This window comes from Salmo salar, chromosome ssa06 (assembly GCF_905237065.1).
Source record: "Salmo salar chromosome ssa06, Ssal_v3.1, whole genome shotgun sequence".
Taxonomy (NCBI): Eukaryota; Metazoa; Chordata; class Actinopteri; order Salmoniformes; family Salmonidae; genus Salmo; species Salmo salar.
Window position 1 is genome coordinate 24277389 of NC_059447.1, and position 13587 is coordinate 24290975.

The 13587-nt window shown below is 44.5% G+C and overlaps 10 non-coding genes across 10 annotated transcripts; all 10 read left to right on the forward strand.

The window, feature by feature from the left end:
- Positions 1-558: 558 nt before the first annotated feature.
- On the forward strand, positions 559-677 carry LOC123743644 (5S ribosomal RNA). Its single transcript, XR_006770500.1, has one exon. It is a non-coding gene; the product is annotated as a 5S ribosomal RNA (ribosomal RNA).
- A 1188-nt stretch (positions 678-1865) lies between these two features.
- LOC123743645 (5S ribosomal RNA) lies at positions 1866-1984 on the forward strand. The gene has a single exon (XR_006770501.1). It is a non-coding gene; the product is annotated as a 5S ribosomal RNA (ribosomal RNA).
- A 1187-nt stretch (positions 1985-3171) lies between these two features.
- LOC123743646 (5S ribosomal RNA) lies at positions 3172-3290 on the forward strand. Its single transcript, XR_006770502.1, has one exon. It is a non-coding gene; the product is annotated as a 5S ribosomal RNA (ribosomal RNA).
- A 1189-nt stretch (positions 3291-4479) lies between these two features.
- LOC123743647 (5S ribosomal RNA) lies at positions 4480-4598 on the forward strand. Its single transcript, XR_006770503.1, has one exon. It is a non-coding gene; the product is annotated as a 5S ribosomal RNA (ribosomal RNA).
- Positions 4599-5786: 1188 nt separating this feature from the next.
- On the forward strand, positions 5787-5905 carry LOC123743648 (5S ribosomal RNA). Its single transcript, XR_006770504.1, has one exon. It is a non-coding gene; the product is annotated as a 5S ribosomal RNA (ribosomal RNA).
- Positions 5906-7091: 1186 nt separating this feature from the next.
- Positions 7092-7210, forward strand: LOC123743649 (5S ribosomal RNA). Its single transcript, XR_006770505.1, has one exon. It is a non-coding gene; the product is annotated as a 5S ribosomal RNA (ribosomal RNA).
- A 1190-nt stretch (positions 7211-8400) lies between these two features.
- Positions 8401-8520, forward strand: LOC123743580 (5S ribosomal RNA). Its single transcript, XR_006770436.1, has one exon. It is a non-coding gene; the product is annotated as a 5S ribosomal RNA (ribosomal RNA).
- A 1188-nt stretch (positions 8521-9708) lies between these two features.
- LOC123743650 (5S ribosomal RNA) lies at positions 9709-9827 on the forward strand. Its single transcript, XR_006770506.1, has one exon. It is a non-coding gene; the product is annotated as a 5S ribosomal RNA (ribosomal RNA).
- Positions 9828-11015: 1188 nt separating this feature from the next.
- On the forward strand, positions 11016-11134 carry LOC123743652 (5S ribosomal RNA). The gene has a single exon (XR_006770508.1). It is a non-coding gene; the product is annotated as a 5S ribosomal RNA (ribosomal RNA).
- A 1185-nt stretch (positions 11135-12319) lies between these two features.
- On the forward strand, positions 12320-12438 carry LOC123743653 (5S ribosomal RNA). The gene has a single exon (XR_006770509.1). It is a non-coding gene; the product is annotated as a 5S ribosomal RNA (ribosomal RNA).
- Positions 12439-13587: the final 1149 nt, after the last annotated feature.

Consider the following 13587-nt stretch of genomic DNA (forward strand, 5'->3'; position numbering starts at 1 on the left):
TTTGCAGTTAACATTTAATTGAGAAGGTTTTGGGGAAGCCTTTCCTTCTCTACCACAAGAAGGTTATCATTAGCCTCATCGCTAACGGCTACACAAAGTGTAGACACGCGCGCGCTCCGCACGAATGCGCACAGAAATTGGGCAGTCCTGTGCCGTTCCTGAAAGTTGCATGGAAAAACGAATCGCTGATGCATTTTGTTCAAGTCTTATGATTCACTTGGGCAAATGAATGCATTTTCTAACAAGTTGAAGGGATTTAATTGATTTCCTCCTTAGGTCAATACATTTTAGAATATTGTTGAATTTCGGTTTAATGTCTGGATTCCGTGACTCCGTGTGGGCGAGCCGTATTTTCTAGGGCCCTAGTCTATGAAGTTGTCATAAGTGTCAACATAGGATATGCCCTCTTATCCCCCCCCCACAAGAGTCAAATATAGGGCCTGGAACTGTAAGCAAGGTTTGAGCTTTTTCAGAGTGTGTCACAAAGTGGACATTTCGCTGTCTCTTATGAGTGAGCGACACGTTGACTTTATATAGTGTACCAAGAATTGTCCCTTCGCTTACGGCCATACCAGCCTGAATACGCCCGATCTCGTCCGATCTCGGAAGCTAAGCAGGGTCGGGCCTGGTTAGTACTTGGATGGGAGACCGCCTGGGAATACCAGGTGCTGTAAGCTTTTGCTCCGGTTGAGGGTTCTCTTGTGTCATGCATGGAGCAGAGCAACTGCCTTTTATTTATGGCCCTAATAATATTGTGTCTTTTTATTGGACTAAATGCAGTTTGTTAGTGCTTCCCTGCCCTGATCAAATCAAAGCAAATATTGGACGGTGCGTTTCCCTCAAAATGTAGGCAGTACATTCAGCATTTCTTTTTAGTCTAGGAGACTGTCAATGTGTGTAGTCCATTAGGGCCCAGTAAAATCCCTTCAATGTTTTGCCTGATTCGCCCAAAGTCCCCCTTTTCTCCGTTTACATTTCCCCGTTGACCGTTTGTCCCTGTTTCTGCAGGTTTTCAACCTCAAAAGTACACCTTTGTAATAGAAATATAACACGTTTGGATGTTCTATGTCCACGACATTGTTTAAAGCCTATCAGGAGACCACTTTTGAGGTCTGGGAAAAATGGAAGACATTTCGATTTTGGGGTGTAGTTACCCTTTAAACCCGAGTGTGCGCCAGGGAGAGACCTTTGTTTGGTTAAGCGGTGTTGCTGTAGCGCTCATGTGATTGCGGAGTTTGCAAAACAAATGGCCACTGGATTGACGCAAATAATCATGATATAATTCTGCCAGGCTGGCATAGGCTACTTTGCAGTTAACATTTAATTGAGAAGGTTTTGGGGGAAGCCTTTCCTTCTCTACCACAAGAAGGTTATCATTAGCCTCATCGCTAACGGCTACACAAAGTGTAGACATGCGCGCGCTCCGCACGAATGCGCACAGAAATTGGGCAGTCCTGTGCCGTTCCTGAAAGTTGCATGGAAAAACGAATCGCTGATGCATTTTGTTCAAGTCTTATGATTCACTTGGGCAAATGAATGCATTTTCTAACAAGTTGAAGGGATTTAATTGATTTCCTCCTTAGGTCAATACATTTTAGAATATTGTTGAATTTCGGTTTAAAGTCTGGATTCCGTGACTCCGTGTGGGCGAGCCGTATTTTCTAGGGCCCTAGTCTATGAAGTTGTCATAAGTGTCAACATAGGATATGCCCTCTTATCCCCCCCCCACAAGAGTCAAATATAGGGCCTGGAACTGTAAGCAAGGTTTGAGCTTTTTCAGAGTGTGTCACAAAGTGGACATTTCGCTGTCTCTTATGAGTGAGCGACACGTTGACTTTATATAGTGTACCAAGAATTGTCCCTTCGCTTACGGCCATACCAGCCTGAATACGCCCGATCTCGTCCGATCTCGGAAGCTAAGCAGGGTCGGGCCTGGTTAGTACTTGGATGGGAGACCGCCTGGGAATACCAGGTGCTGTAAGCTTTTTGCTCCGGTTGAGGGTTCTCTTGTGTCATGCATGGAGCAGAGCAACTGCCTTTTATTTATGGCCCTAATAATATTGTGTCTTTTTATTGGACTAAATGCAGTTTGTTAGTGCTTCCCTGCCCTGATCAAATCAAAGCAAATATTGGACGGTGCGTTTCCCCTCAAAATGTAGGCAGTACATTCAGCATTTCTTTTTAGTCTAGGAGACTGTCAATGTGTGTAGTCCATTAGGGCCCAGTAAAATCCCTTCAATGTTTTGCCTGATTCGCCCAAAGTCCCCCTTTTCTCCGTTTACATTTCCCCGTTGACCGTTTGTCCCTGTTTCTGCAGGTTTTCAACCTCAAAAGTACACCTTTGTAATAGAAATATAACACGTTTGGATGTTCTATGTCCACGACATTGTTTAAAGCCTATCAGGAGACCACTTTTGAGGTCTGGGAAAAATGGAAGACATTTCGATTTTGGGGTGTAGTTACCCTTTAAACCCGAGTGTGCGCCAGGGAGAGACCTTTGTTTGGTTAAGCGGTGTTGCTGTAGCGCTCATGTGATTGCGGAGTTTGCAAAACAAATGGCCACTGGATTGACGCAAATAATCATGATATAATTCTGCCAGGCTGGCATAGGCTACTTTGCAGTTAACATTTAATTGAGAAGGTTTTGGGGGAAGCCTTTCCTTCTCTACCACAAGAAGGTTATCATTAGCCTCATCGCTAACGGCTACACAAAGTGTAGACACGCGCGCTCCGCACGAATGCGCACAGAAATTGGGCAGTCCTGTGCCGTTCCTGAAAGTTGCATGGAAAAACGAATCGCTGATGCATTTTGTTCAAGTCTTATGATTCACTTGGGCAAATGAATGCATTTTCTAACAAGTTGAAGGGATTTAATTGATTTCCTCCTTAGGTCAATACATTTTAGAATATTGTTGAATTTCGGTTTAATGTCTGGATTCCGTGACTCCGTGTGGGCGAGCCGTATTTTCTAGGGCCCTAGTCTATGAAGTTGTCATAAGTGTCAACATAGGATATGCCCTCTTATCCCCCCCCACAAGAGTCAAATATAGGGCCTGGAAATGTAAGCAAGGTTTGAGCTTTTTCAGAGTGTGTCACAAAGTGGACATTTCGCTGTCTCTTATGAGTGAGCGACACGTTGACTTTATATAGTGTACCAAGAATTGTCCCTTCGCTTACGGCCATACCAGCCTGAATACGCCCGATCTCGTCCGATCTCGGAAGCTAAGCAGGGTCGGGCCTGGTTAGTACTTGGATGGGAGACCGCCTGGGAATACCAGGTGCTGTAAGCTTTTGCTCCGGTAGAGGGTTCTCTTGTGTCATGCATGGAGCAGAGCAACTGCCTTTTATTTATGGCCCTAATAATATTGTGTCTTTTTATTGGACTAAATGCAGTTTGTTAGTGCTTCCCTGCCCTGATCAAATCAAAGCAAATATTGGACGGTGCGTTTCCCTCAAAATGTAGGCAGTACATTCAGCATTTCTTTTTAGTCTAGGAGACTGTCAATGTGTGTAGTCCATTAGGGCCCAGTAAAATCCCTTCAATGTTTTGCCTGATTCGCCCAAAGTCCCCCTTTTCTCCGTTTACATTTCCCCGTTGACCGTTTGTCCCTGTTTCTGCAGGTTTTCAACCTCAAAAGTACACCTTTGTAATAGAAATATAACACGTTTGGATGTTCTATGTCCACGACATTGTTTAAAGCCTATCAGGAGACCACTTTTGAGGTCTGGGAAAAATGGAAGACATTTCGATTTTGGGGTGTAGTTACCCTTTAAACCCGAGTGTGCGCCAGGGAGAGACCTTTGTTTGGTTAAGCGGTGTTGCTGTAGCGCTCATGTGATTGCGGAGTTTGCAAAACAAATGGCCACTGGATTGACGCAAATAATCATGATATAATTCTGCCAGGCTGGCATAGGCTACTTTGCAGTTAACATTTAATTGAGAAGGTTTTGGGGGAAGCCTTTCCTTCTCTACCACAAGAAGGTTATCATTAGCCTCATCGCTAACGGCTACACAAAGTGTAGACACGCGCGCGCTCCGCACGAATGCGCACAGAAATTGGGCAGTCCTGTGCCGTTCCTGAAAGTTGCATGGAAAAACGAATCGCTGATGCATTTTGTTCAAGTCTTATGATTCACTTGGGCAAATGAATGCATTTTCTAACAAGTTGAAGGGATTTAATTGATTTCCTCCTTAGGTCAATACATTTTAGAATATTGTTGAATTTCGGTTTAAAGTCTGGATTCCGTGACTCCGTGTGGGCGAGCCGTATTTTCTAGGGCCCTAGTCTATGAAGTTGTCATAAGTGTCAACATAGGATATGCCCTCTCTTCCCCCCGCCCACAAGAGTCAAATATAGGGCGTGGAACTGTAAGCAAGGTTTGAGCTTTTTCAGAGTGTGTCACAAAGTGGACATTTCGCTGTCTCTTATGAGTGAGCGACACGTTGACTTTATATAGTGTACCAAGAATTGTCCCTTCGCTTACGGCCATACCAGCCTGAATACGCCCGATCTCGTCCGATCTCGGAAGCTAAGCAGGGTCGGGCCTGGTTAGTACTTGGATGGGAGACCGCCTGGGAATACCAGGTGCTGTAAGCTTTTGCTCCGGTTGAGGGTTCTCTTGTGTCATGCATGGAGCAGAGCAACTGCCTTTTATTTATGGCCCTAATAATATTGTGTCTTTTTATTGGACTAAATGCAGTTTGTTAGTGCTTCCCTGCCCTGATCAAATCAAAGCAAATATTGGACGGTGCGTTTCCCTCAAAATGTAGGCAGTACATTCAGCATTTCTTTTTAGTCTAGGAGACTGTCAATGTGTGTAGTCCATTAGGGCCCAGTAAAATCCCTTCAATGTTTTGCCTGATTCGCCCAAAGTCCCCCCTTTTCTCCGTTTACATTTCCCCGTTGACCGTTTGTCCCTGTTTCTGCAGGTTTTCAACCTCAAAAGTACACCTTTGTAATAGAAATATAACACGTTTGGATGTTCTATGTCCACGACATTGTTTAAAGCCTATCAGGAGACCACTTTTGAGGTCTGGGAAAAATGGAAGACATTTCGATTTTGGGGTGTAGTTACCCTTTAAACCCGAGTGTGCGCCAGGGAGAGACCTTTGTTTGGTTAAGCGGTGTTGCTGTAGCGCTCATGTGATTGCGGAGTTTGCAAAACAAATGGCCACTGGATTGACGCAAATAATCATGATATAATTCTGCCAGGCTGGCATAGGCTACTTTGCAGTTAACATTTAATTGAGAAGGTTTTGGGGGAAGCCTTTCCTTCTCTACCACAAGAAGGTTATCATTAGCCTCATCGCTAACGGCTACACAAAGTGTAGACACGCGCGCGCTCCGCACGAATGCGCACAGAAATTGGGCAGTCCTGTGCCGTTCCTGAAAGTTGCATGGAAAAACGAATCGCTGATGCATTTTGTTCAAGTCTTATGATTCACTTGGGCAAATGAATGCATTTTCTAACAAGTTGAAGGGATTTAATTGATTTCCTCCTTAGGTCAATACATTTTAGAATATTGTTGAATTTCGGTTTAATGTCTGGATTCCGTGACTCCGTGTGGGCGAGCCGTATTTTCTAGGGCCCTAGTCTATGAAGTTGTCATAAGTGTCAACATAGGATATGCCCTCTTATCCCCCCCCACAAGAGTCAAATATAGGGCCTGGAAATGTAAGCAAGGTTTGAGCTTTTTCAGAGTGTGTCACAAAGTGGACATTTCGCTGTCTCTTATGAGTGAGCGACACGTTGACTTTATATAGTGTACCAAGAATTGTCCCTTCGCTTACGGCCATACCAGCCTGAATACGCCCGATCTCGTCCGATCTCGGAAGCTAAGCAGGGTCGGGCCTGGTTAGTACTTGGATGGGAGACCGCCTGGGAATACCAGGTGCTGTAAGCTTTTGCTCCGGTTGAGGGTTCTCTTGTGTCATGCATGGAGCAGAGCAACTGCCTTTTATTTATGGCCCTAATAATATTGTGTCTTTTTATTGGACTAAATGCAGTTTGTTAGTGCTTCCCTGCCCTGATCAAATCAAAGCAAATATTGGACGGTGCGTTTCCCTCAAAATGTAGGCAGTACATTCAGCATTTCTTTTTAGTCTAGGAGACTGTCAATGTGTGTAGTCCATTAGGGCCCAGTAAAATCCCTTCAATGTTTTGCCTGATTCGCCCAAAGTCCCCCTTTTCTCCGTTTACATTTCCCCGTTGACCGTTTGTCCCTGTTTCTGCAGGTTTTCAACCTCAAAAGTACACCTTTGTAATAGAAATATAACACGTTTGGATGTTCTATGTCCACGACATTGTTTAAAGCCTATCAGGAGACCACTTTTGAGGTCTGGGAAAAATGGAAGACATTTCGATTTTGGGGTGTAGTTACCCTTTAAACCCGAGTGTGCGCCAGGGAGAGACCTTTGTTTGGTTAAGCGGTGTTGCTGTAGCGCTCATGTGATTGCGGAGTTTGCAAAACAAATGGCCACTGGATTGACGCAAATAATCATGATATAATTCTGCCAGGCTGGCATAGGCTACTTTGCAGTTAACATTTAATTGAGAAGGTTTTGGGGGAAGCCTTTCCTTCTCTACCACAAGAAGGTTATCATTAGCCTCATCGCTAACGGCTACACAAAGTGTAGACACGCGCGCGCTCCGCACGAATGCGCACAGAAATTGGGCAGTCCTGTGCCGTTCCTGAAAGTTGCATGGAAAAACGAATCGCTGATGCATTTTGTTCAAGTCTTATGATTCACTTGGGCAAATGAATGCATTTTCTAACAAGTTGAAGGGATTTAATTGATTTCCTCCTTAGGTCAATACATTTTAGAATATTGTTGAATTTCGGTTTAAAGTCTGGATTCCGTGACTCCGTGTGGGCGAGCCGTATTTTCTAGGGCCCTAGTCTATGAAGTTGTCATAAGTGTCAACATAGGATATGCCCTCTTATCCCCCCCACAAGAGTCAAATATAGGGCCTGGAACTGTAAGCAAGGTTTGAGCTTTTTCAGAGTGTGTCACAAAGTGGACATTTCGCTGTCTCTTATGAGTGAGCGACACGTTGACTTTATATAGTGTACCAAGAATTGTCCCTTCGCTTACGGCCATACCAGCCTGAATACGCCCGATCTCGTCCGATCTCGGAAGCTAAGCAGGGTCGGGCCTGGTTAGTACTTGGATGGGAGACCGCCTGGGAATACCAGGTGCTGTAAGCTTTTTGCTCCGGTTGAGGGTTCTCTTGTGTCATGCATGGAGCAGAGCAACTGCCTTTTATTTATGGCCCTAATAATATTGTGTCTTTTTATTGGACTAAATGCAGTTTGTTAGTGCTTCCCTGCCCTGATCAAATCAAAGCAAATATTGGACGGTGCGTTTCCCTCAAAATGTAGGCAGTACATTCAGCATTTCTTTTTAGTCTAGGAGACTGTCAATGTGTGTAGTCCATTAGGGCCCAGTAAAATCCCTTCAATGTTTTGCCTGATTCGCCCAAAGTCCCCCCTTTTCTCCGTTTACATTTCCCCGTTGACCGTTTGTCCCTGTTTCTGCAGGTTTTCAACCTCAAAAGTACACCTTTGTAATAGAAATATAACACGTTTGGATGTTCTATGTCCACGACATTGTTTAAAGCCTATCAGGAGACCACTTTTGAGGTCTGGGAAAAATGGAAGACATTTCGATTTTGGGGTGTAGTTACCCTTTAAACCCGAGTGTGCGCCAGGGAGAGACCTTTGTTTGGTTAAGCGGTGTTGCTGTAGCGCTCATGTGATTGCGGAGTTTGCAAAACAAATGGCCACTGGATTGACGCAAATAATCATGATATAATTCTGCCAGGCTGGCATAGGCTACTTTGCAGTTAACATTTAATTGAGAAGGTTTTGGGGGAAGCCTTTCCTTCTCTACCACAAGAAGGTTATCATTAGCCTCATCGCTAACGGCTACACAAAGTGTAGACATGCGCGCGCTCCGCACGAATGCGCACAGAAATTGGGCAGTCCTGTGCCGTTCCTGAAAGTTGCATGGAAAAACGAATCGCTGATGCATTTTGTTCAAGTCTTATGATTCACTTGGGCAAATGAATGCATTTTCTAACAAGTTGAAGGGATTTAATTGATTTCCTCCTTAGGTCAATACATTTTAGAATATTGTTGAATTTCGGTTTAATGTCTGGATTCCGTGACTCCGTGTGGGCGAGCCGTATTTTCTAGGGCCCTAGTCTATGAAGTTGTCATAAGTGTCAACATAGGATATGCCCTCTCTCCCCCCGCCCACAAGAGTCAAATATAGGGCCTGGAACTGTAAGCAAGGTTTGAGCTTTTTCAGAGTGTGTCACAAAGTGGACATTTCGCTGTCTCTTATGAGTGAGCGACACGTTGACTTTATATAGTGTACCAAGAATTGTCCCTTCGCTTACGGCCATACCAGCCTGAATACGCCCGATCTCGTCCGATCTCGGAAGCTAAGCAGGGTCGGGCCTGGTTAGTACTTGGATGGGGAGACCGCCTGGGAATACCAGGTGCTGTAAGCTTTTGCTCCGGTTGAGGGTTCTCTTGTGTCATGCATGGAGCAGAGCAACTGCCTTTTATTTATGGCCCTAATAATATTGTGTCTTTTTATTGGACTAAATGCAGTTTGTTAGTGCTTCCCTGCCCTGATCAAATCAAAGCAAATATTGGACGGTGCGTTTCCCTCAAAATGTAGGCAGTACATTCAGCATTTCTTTTTAGTCTAGGAGACTGTCAATGTGTGTAGTCCATTAGGGCCCAGTAAAATCCCTTCAATGTTTTGCCTGATTCGCCCCAAAGTCCCCCCTTTTCTCCGTTTACATTTCCCCGTTGACCGTTTGTCCCTGTTTCTGCAGGTTTTCAACCTCAAAAGTACACCTTTGTAATAGAAATATAACACGTTTGGATGTTCTATGTCCACGACATTGTTTAAAGCCTATCAGGAGACCACTTTTGAGGTCTGGGAAAAATGGAAGACATTTCGATTTTGGGGTGTAGTTACCCTTTAAACCCGAGTGTGCGCCAGGGAGAGACCTTTGTTTGGTTAAGCGGTGTTGCTGTAGCGCTCATGTGATTGCGGAGTTTGCAAAACAAATGGCCACTGGATTGACGCAAATAATCATGATATAATTCTGCCAGGCTGGCATAGGCTACTTTGCAGTTAACATTTAATTGAGAAGGTTTTGGGGGAAGCCTTTCCTTCTCTACCACAAGAAGGTTATCATTAGCCTCATCGCTAACGGCTACACAAAGTGTAGACACGCGCGCGCTCCGCACGAATGCGCACAGAAATTGGGCAGTCCTGTGCCGTTCCTGAAAGTTGCATGGAAAAACGAATCGCTGATGCATTTTGTTCAAGTCTTATGATTCACTTGGGCAAATGAATGCATTTTCTAACAAGTTGAAGGGATTTAATTGATTTCCTCCTTAGGTCAATACATTTTAGAATATTGTTGAATTTCGGTTTAATGTCTGGATTCCGTGACTCCGTGTGGGCGAGCCGTATTTTCTAGGGCCCTAGTCTATGAAGTTGTCATAAGTGTCAACATAGGATATGCCCTCTTACCCCGCCCACAAGAGTCAAATATAGGGCCTGGAAATGTAAGCAAGGTTTGAGCTTTTTCAGAGTGTGTCACAAAGTGGACATTTCGCTGTCTCTTATGAGTGAGCGACACGTTGACTTTATATAGTGTACCAAGAATCGTCCCTTCGCTTACGGCCATACCAGCCTGAATACGCCCGATCTCGTCCGATCTCGGAAGCTAAGCAGGGTCGGGCCTGGTTAGTACTTGGATGGGAGACCGCCTGGGAATACCAGGTGCTGTAAGCTTTTGCTCCGGTTGAGGGTTCTCTTGTGTCATGCATGGAGCAGAGCAACTGCCTTTTATTTATGGCCCTAATAATATTGTGTCTTTTTATTGGACTAAATGCAGTTTGTTAGTGCTTCCCTGCCCTGATCAAATCAAAGCAAATATTGGACGGTGCGTTTCCCTCAAAATGTAGGCAGTACATTCAGCATTTCTTTTTAGTCTAGGAGACTGTCAATGTGTGTAGTCCATTAGGGCCCAGTAAAATCCCTTCAATGTTTTGCCTGATTCGCCCAAAGTCCCCCCTTTTCTCCGTTTACATTTCCCCGTTGACCGTTTGTCCCTGTTTCTGCAGGTTTTCAACCTCAAAAGTACACCTTTGTAATAGAAATATAACACGTTTGGATGTTCTATGTCCACGACATTGTTTAAAGCCTATCAGGAGACCACTTTTGAGGTCTGGGAAAAATGGAAGACATTTCGATTTTGGGGTGTAGTTACCCTTTAAACCCGAGTGTGCGCCAGGGAGAGACCTTTGTTTGGTTAAGCGGTGTTGCTGTAGCGCTCATGTGATTGCGGAGTTTGCAAAACAAATGGCCACTGGATTGACGCAAATAATCATGATATAATTCTGCCAGGCTGGCATAGGCTACTTTGCAGTTAACATTTAATTGAGAAGGTTTTGGGGGAAGCCTTTCCTTCTCTACCACAAGAAGGTTATCATTAGCCTCATCGCTAACGGCTACACAAAGTGTAGACACGCGCGCGCTCCGCACGAATGCGCACAGAAATTGGGCAGTCCTGTGCCGTTCCTGAAAGTTGCATGGAAAAACGAATCGCTGATGCATTTTGTTCAAGTCTTATGATTCACTTGGGCAAATGAATGCATTTTCTAACAAGTTGAAGGGATTTAATTGATTTCCTCCTTAGGTCAATACATTTTAGAATATTGTTGAATTTCGGTTTAATGTCTGGATTCCGTGACTCCGTGTGGGCGAGCCGTATTTTCTAGGGCCCTAGTCTATGAAGTTGTCATAAGTGTCAACATAGGATATGCCCTCTTATCCCCCCCCACAAGAGTCAAATATAGGGCCTGGAAATGTAAGCAAGGTTTGAGCTTTTTCAGAGTGTGTCACAAAGTGGACATTTCGCTGTCTCTTATGAGTGAGCGACACGTTGACTTTATATAGTGTACCAAGAATTGTCCCTTCGCTTACGGCCATACCAGCCTGAATACGCCCGATCTCGTCCGATCTCGGAAGCTAAGCAGGGTCGGGCCTGGTTAGTACTTGGATGGGAGACCGCCTGGGAATACCAGGTGCTGTAAGCTTTTTGCTCCGGTTGAGGGTTCTCTTGTGTCATGCATGGAGCAGAGCAACTGCCTTTTATTTATGGCCCTAATAATATTGTGTCTTTTTATTGGACTAAATGCAGTTTGTTAGTGCTTCCCTGCCCTGATCAAATCAAAGCAAATATTGGACGGTGCGTTTCCCTCAAAATGTAGGCAGTACATTCAGCATTTCTTTTTAGTCTAGGAGACTGTCAATGTGTGTAGTCCATTAGGGCCCAGTAAAATCCCTTCAATGTTTTGCCTGATTCGCCCAAAGTCCCCCTTTTCTCCGTTTACATTTCCCCGTTGACCGTTTGTCCCTGTTTCTGCAGGTTTTCAACCTCAAAAGTACACCTTTGTAATAGAAATATAACACGTTTGGATGTTCTATGTCCACGACATTGTTTAAAGCCTATCAGGAGACCACTTTTGAGGTCTGGGAAAAATGGAAGACATTTCGATTTTGGGGTGTAGTTACCCTTTAAACCCGAGTGTGCGCCAGGGAGAGACCTTTGTTTGGTTAAGCGGTGTTGCTGTAGCGCTCATGTGATTGCGGAGTTTGCAAAACAAATGGCCACTGGATTGACGCAAATAATCATGATATAATTCTGCCAGGCTGGCATAGGCTACTTTGCAGTTAACATTTAATTGAGAAGGTTTTGGGGAAGCCTTTCCTTCTCTACCACAAGAAGGTTATCATTAGCCTCATCGCTAACGGCTACACAAAGTGTAGACACGCGCGCTCCGCACGAATGCGCACAGAAATTGGGCAGTCCTGTGCCGTTCCTGAAAGTTGCATGGAAAAACGAATCGCTGATGCATTTTGTTCAAGTCTTATGATTCACTTGGGCAAATGAATGCATTTTCTAACAAGTTGAAGGGATTTAATTGATTTCCTCCTTAGGTCAATACATTTTAGAATATTGTTGAATTTCGGTTTAATGTCTGGATTCCGTGACTCCGTGTGGGCGAGCCGTATTTTCTAGGGCCCTAGTCTATGAAGTTGTCATAAGTGTCAACATAGGATATGCCCTCTTCCCCCCCCCCACAAGAGTCAAATATAGGGCCTGGAACTGTAAGCAAGGTTTGAGCTTTTTCAGAGTGTGTCACAAAGTGGACATTTCGCTGTCTCTTATGAGTGAGCGACACGTTGACTTTATATAGTGTACCAAGAATTGTCCCTTCGCTTACGGCCATACCAGCCTGAATACGCCCGATCTCGTCCGATCTCGGAAGCTAAGCAGGGTCGGGCCTGGTTAGTACTTGGATGGGAGACCGCCTGGGAATACCAGGTGCTGTAAGCTTTTTGCTCCGGTTGAGGGTTCTCTTGTGTCATGCATGGAGCAGAGCAACTGCCTTTTATTTATGGCCCTAATAATATTGTGTCTTTTTATTGGACTAAATGCAGTTTGTTAGTGCTTCCCTGCCCTGATCAAATCAAAGCAAATATTGGACGGTGCGTTTCCCTCAAAATGTAGGCAGTACATTCAGCATTTCTTTTTAGTCTAGGAGACTGTCAATGTGTGTAGTCCATTAGGGCCCAGTAAAATCCCTTCAATGTTTTGCCTGATTCGCCCAAAGTCCCCCTTTTCTCCGTTTACATTTCCCCGTTGACCGTTTGTCCCTGTTTCTGCAGGTTTTCAACCTCAAAAGTACACCTTTGTAATAGAAATATAACACGTTTGGATGTTCTATGTCCACGACATTGTTTAAAGCCTATCAGGAGACCACTTTTGAGGTCTGGGAAAAATGGAAGACATTTCGATTTTGGGGTGTAGTTACCCTTTAAACCCGAGTGTGCGCCAGGGAGAGACCTTTGTTTGGTTAAGCGGTGTTGCTGTAGCGCTCATGTGATTGCGGAGTTTGCAAAACAAATGGCCACTGGATTGACGCAAATAATCATGATATAATTCTGCCAGGCTGGCATAGGCTACTTTGCAGTTAACATTTAATTGAGAAGGTTTTGGGGAAGCCTTTCCTTCTCTACCACAAGAAGGTTATCATTAGCCTCATCGCTAACGGCTACACAAAGTGTAGACACGCGCGCGCTCCGCACGAATGCGCACAGAAATTGGGCAGTCCTGTGCCGTTCCTGAAAGTTGCATGGAAAAACGAATCGCTGATGCATTTTGTTCAAGTCTTATGATTCACTTGGGCAAATGAATGCATTTTCTAACAAGTTGAAGGGATTTAATTGATTTCCTCCTTAGGTCAATACATTTTAGAATATTGTTGAATTTCGGTTTAATGTCTGGATTCCGTGACTCCGTGTGGGCGAGCCGTATTTTCTAGGGCCCTAGTCTATGAAGTTGTCATAAGTGTCAACATAGGATATGCCCTCTCTCCCCCCGCCCACAAGAGTCAAATATAGGGCGTGGAAATGTAAGCAAGGTTTGAGCTTTTTCAGAGTGTGTCACAAAGTGGACATTTCGCTGTCTCTTATGAGTGAGCGA